Genomic DNA, 6,000 nt, shown 5'->3' with positions numbered 1-6,000 from the left:
GTCTTCTCCCTTTACAGCTGCTTGTTTTTTCATATACTGAAAAAACAAATATGATCTAACATTTTCTTCCTTCTGTATTCTCCTTTATCTAACTTGTAGAGCTCTGAACTTGAGAACTTACTTTTCCCTTTCAAAATGTTCATTAAAGCACAAATGAGTTTCTCCCTTTTGAGGTTGCCAGAGAAACTTGAGTACTATGTACTTAAGCTTCTGTTTTAAAGTATTTCTCTCAACAAACACAGGCTTCTAGGACTAAGACTGCATAATAGATGTTATTAACTGTACATATAAATAGGAAATGTGTCTTGCAATGCATTATATTTGCTGAATGAGTTTTCCTTATTCCAAAGTCATCTCTTTTACTAATGACTCATGGGTTTTCTTTTCATTATTTAAAAATAATGTAATCATAGGCTACTCTGTAATAATTTGACATACCTTATATTCATATCTGAACCTATTAATTAGAGACAACATACGTATTTATAATGTGCCTTTATTATTCAAGTTAATCCCTTTAATCCTATTTGAATGGCCAGATAAAAATTAAGCCCTTCAAACATCTTTATAAACAAGCATTTAAATTCACCTATTTCCATCTTTGTTCTCAGCACCTACACTGAAAGCTTTCATGATTGGAGTTGATAGAAGCAGTAAACAATCTGGGAAGAAGAATATGCAAATTATTTTCCTTTCAAAGAAGCCATAGGTATTTACAAAAGAGTTCTCCCAGTCTACAGGGTTTGAAAATCAGAGAATTATTTTAAAGAGTTTAGTAATGTACTTAGAAATTAATAACGCAATCATTCTGAGGGCTTAAGGTAGTTGTAGGTGCCCATAGACTTATTATGAACCTGCATTTCTCATAAAATAAGCAGATGTCTATTTGAAGCCTTTTTAGCCCAAGACAACCAGGGCAGTACAAGGCCTTGAGTTTTATCAGAAGGTCCTTTGGACTAGGCATTTACTAACATAAAAATAACAGGGAAGCCATGTTGAAGGCAATTTTGGATACTTTTTCTGACACTGTGATCTGCACACACGCTAGGTCACTGGAAACAGGAGAGGAAGCAATTGTTTTTCCCTGCTGTGAGCAATGGATTTGAACATGCCTCACACTGTTCTCATGCTGCGTTTTCTTTCCCTCTTCCCTTCCCCATAACACAAGTGTAAACAGAGCTCAGGAAAATCCTCTGGGCACTAGAAATAACACAGTCTATCCACAGATGAACTGATTAATTTTATTTCATTTCTTTTCTGAGAATTATGCAGAATGAATTAATTAAGTAATGTTAACTTTTTTAGACCTGAGGGAACTGAGCAATGGTTGGTATTCATTAATTTTATTATTATTATTTTTAAATTTTATTTATTTTTGTCTGTGTTGGGTCTTCGTTTCTGCGCGTGGGCTTTCTCTAGTTGTAGCGAGCAGGGGCTACTCTTCATTGCAGTGTGCAGGCTTCTCATTGTGGTGGCTTCTCTTATTGTGAAGCACAGGCTCTAGGTGTGCAGGCTTCCGTAGCTGTGGCACGTAGGCTCAGTAGTTGTGGCACATGGGCTTAGTTGCTCCGCAGCATGTGGGATCTTCCTGGACCAGGGCTCGAACCCGTGTCCCCTGCATTGGCAGGCGGATTCTTAACCACTGCACCACCAGGGAAGCCTGGTATTCATTTATTTTTATTTTTAAGATATGTTATAACATATAGAAAATTTAAGAAATGAGAGTAAAGTAAAAAAGAAAAAATGAAAACCATCAATAATTCTAAAACTAAAAGGCAACCATATTTAATATTAGTTTTATTTTCTTCCAGGCTTTCATATGGCTTAATGACTGGGATCATGCTGTCACAATAGCATTATGTCTTTTTTCACATTATTAAATAGTCTTTGAAAGCATAGTTTTAATTAGCTACATGACATTGCATCTCAAACATTTCCTCTTCACACCTTTTGTGAATTGCCTGTCCCCCACTCCAACATCTTTTTTTGTCTTTAGCTGAAGATAGTATTTAAGATGGTGGCTCAGGCTATTTCAGGGAGTTTTACTCAGTTTTCCTGGTATCTCCCATGTAATATGAGGTATACATGTTAATAAACTTCTGTTTGTTCTCTTGTTAATCTGTCTTTTATTATAGGGGGTCTCAGCCAATAACTCAGAAGGGTAGAGGGAAAATTATTTTTCCTCCCCTGCAAAACTATTACCTACGAGCAAAAGATCATAGCAGAAGAAGGAAAAATTTAGGATTTCCCCATATTGATTTATTTTGACCTGGAGAAAATGCAACACTGATGTGAAAAATTCATAATCTCAGAGTTCATTCTCCTCCTCCAAAAGGAGGCTCAGAATTACTGGTAGTCAGGAGTTAAAATCAATGATACAAAGATCTCTGAAAAAAAGAGAAAATGTAGGGAGAGAGTATTAAGAAGCCCCAGGAAGTTCCTACCATAAGTCCCTAGTATATGGGCCAAAATATATAACTATTTAATATTGCTCATTTAAAAATTCTTGAAATACTGAGTTCTTGGCTTCAGGACTTTGAACTGAACTGGGGAGATGATTTAAAACTCAAGGATAACCTCTTAGGAGTGGTGTGAGAGAATACATCCTAACTAAGGAGACATAGGACATTTAACAAATTTGGAGAATTTAAAACAAAGCCAAGGTTCATCTACCAAGTATGCAGACAATTCCAGCTACATTCTTACATTACTGTCATCTTATTCTTGCTTTACCTTTAAATGTTGGGTTGGAGTTAAGGGTTACCTGACCTTAAGAAAGGTCTGTGCAACATGGAGGAATCCTGGACTTTAGCTGGAAGCAGTATCTGCCTAAAGGAAGACCATTGCAGAGGCTGTTGGTTGCTCACCAAAACCTGGTCATATAGCTGGACTGTGTTTCTCAGCCTTCCTTGCAGCTTGGTGTGGCTATATGACTGAGTTCCAGTCAATAGAATGTGAACAGAAATGATGGAAGCCACTTCTAGGCCTGCATCCCCCAAACCTTGTGCACGCCATCCTCCATGCCCAGGTATCCCTGAAAGCCTGTTGCTGAAGGCAGCACGACCTTTGACAACCTGGGTCCCTGAATTGCTATTTGGATCAGACTTCTCCCCACCATCCCTCTCCACACTAGAACCATCTTCAACTTTTATGTGAGCAACAAATAAACTTCTATTGTGTTTGGGCTATTATTGTTTTTTTGACCTGTTTGTTAGCAGTTAGCTAACTCTGAATAATAGAGGAAAGGTCTTGACAAATGGCAGAAAAGATGACCAACATCTTCAGGTTTCTTCAGGTCTTAATTGCTCACAATTTCAAGTGAGGAGAGAGTCTTCTCTTTCAGCAGTCTTAAGTTTCATGGAGGAAAGTTAGTTCTGTGCATGTTTTATGTTCATTCCTGTGACATGGAAGGAGGCAAGGCTAGCTTTCCCATTCCCCTGAGACCACATGGAATTGGTTGTCCACTGGGAAAAGCAAATGTGTTACCAGAAGGGGGCACAAAAGATGCTGAGTAAGCAGAAACAACTTTTGAGCAGTAAAATCTGATGTATCCATATAGATAATATATATTATGTTATATATTATCCTTCTATATCCCTTTAGTATAAACATTTTTAATTTAATTTAATTTAATTTTATTTTATTTTTTGGCTGCCGTTGGGTCTTCGTTGCTGCGCGCGGGCTTTCTCTAGTTGCAGCAAGCAGGGGCTACTCTTTGTCGCGGTGCTCAGGCTTCTCATTGTGGTGGCTTCTCTTGTTGTGGAGCCTGGGCTCTAGATGCGTGGGCTTCATTAGTTGCAGCACGCAGGCTCAGTAGTTGTGGCTCACAGGCTCTAGAGCACAGGCTCAGTAGTTGTGGTGCACGGGCTTAGTTGCTCCGTGGCATGTGGGATCTTCCCAGACCAGGGCTCGAACCCGTGTCCCCTGCATTGGCAGGTGGATTTTTAACCACTATGCCACCAGGGAAACCCAACATTTTTTAAGGGGTGTGTGTGTGTGTGTGTGTGTGTGTCTTGAGCAGGTAATAAGGTTTACTTTCCATCTTCTACTTGTCTGTATTGTCTGAAAATATAAATCTTTATGCATTTATTATTTTAATTATTTATTTTAAAATGTTAACATATATATTTTGTGACATTGTGGGTCAACTTGTTTCCTACTTTATAATTTTAAGTATGAAAATTAATTTTTAAGACTGTGAAACAAGTGATATTGGACAATTTTTCTTACTTAAGATGGTGAATGTGGCTTGTTTTTTCCTGCTTCCCCAATACTATGTTGCTGATATAATCTGATGTAAGAGGTTCAGATTATTTTGAAATTATTAATTACTATATAACTATTCCTGGCATTATATATGAAATCTTTCAAAATTACTTATTTTACATTTAATTTTTGTTTAATGAATTTGTAAATCTAGTTCTGATTTAGTGAAATTAATAATCACTGTAGTCCTTTATACTCTGACTTGTGTATCTTCGATTCACTGTGTGATCATCCGGAGCATGTTTTTTGAGTAAGTTTTTCTGGAACATAGTAATAGCCTTATATTTGAGAATATTTTTTCGTTGCCTTTGTACAAGAAGAAATATGTTAGCAGACCATGGAATTCTTGGATCTCATCCTTTCCTACTCAGAACTCTCAAGATTAATCCAGTATCTTCTGGCACACAATATTAAGAGGAAAGCTAAGGTTGGTCTAATTTTTATTTCTTTATAATTTTTTTCTTTCCTGTTCACTGAGAGAATTTTGTATTTACCCTTGAAATTCAAAAGTGCTGCCAAGATATTTCTAGGTACTGGCTATTTTTTTCATATACAATATTTCATCAATTATAAGATGTACTTTCTTTTTTTTTTTTTCAAAGAAATTCACGTTCTTTTATTTATTTATTTATTTATTTATTTATTTATGACTGTGTTGAGTCTTCGCCTCTGTGCGAGGGCCTTCTCCAGTTGCAGCAAGTGGGGACCACTCTTCATCGCGGTGCGCGGGCCTCTCTCTGTCGCGGCCCCTCCTGCTGTGGAGCACAGGCTCCAGACGCGCAGGCTCAGTAATTGTGGCTCACGGGCCCAGTTGCTCCGTGGCATGTGGGATCTTCCCAGACCAGGGCTCGAACCCGTGTCCCCTGCATTGGCAGGCAGACTCTCAACCACTGCGCCACCAGGGAAGCCCTAAGATGTACTTTTTAAAATAGTTTCAATGTCTCAGAAATTGACATACCCATTACAATCAATGATTAGAAAGGATTATATCATAGTATAATTGGCAGCATTTTTTCTTTTGTAGTACACTTGAAAATAACGGTATGATTTAGACTCAAATGGAATCTGAGATTTGATGAAATAATAAATTATAATTTCTAACATTATATTATGTTTGTGTCTGTTGCCTCCCTGCCACTGCCTTAAGGGACAACATGTAATTGAGTGTATCTCTGCTACTGTCCTTTATCATATTCATCTCTTTGACCTATTCCTCTCCCTTTCCTGTCTTATATGTGAATGCTAATCTTACCATTGGATTCTTTTTTTTTCCCCTGGATATGTTTATATGTAACCCAGCTATTTTCATTTGCACATTTTAATTAATATTTAAAAAAACTGAAAATAATACTTGCATGTGGTAAAACTTTCATACAGTACTAAGGGTATGGTATATTAGCATAATATAACCTTCACATATATAAATCTGCCACATTCTTTTTAACTACTGTATACTACTATTTTTAGTCATTTATAATTATTTAGTCATTCCTTAAGAATGAACATTTGGATTGTGTCTAGTCTTTTGCTATTATAAACAGTGCTGCAATGAACATCCTTGTACATGGGTTTTTCACTTTCCACAGATGATAACTATAAAATGATTTCTAGAAGTGAATTGATGCGTCAAAAGCTAATGTGTAGTTTAAATTTATATAGATGGTGTCAGTTGCCCTCCTACGAATTTATGACAATTTTCATTTCTGACAATGGCCTTTGAATGAGCCTTTTATC

The sequence above is a fragment of the Balaenoptera physalus genome (genome assembly GCF_965194825.1).
Source record: "Balaenoptera physalus genome assembly, chromosome: 2".
Taxonomy (NCBI): domain Eukaryota; kingdom Metazoa; phylum Chordata; class Mammalia; order Artiodactyla; family Balaenopteridae; genus Balaenoptera; species Balaenoptera physalus.
The sequence above is the reverse complement of the archived record's forward strand: the minus strand, read 5'-3'. Positions refer to the sequence as shown.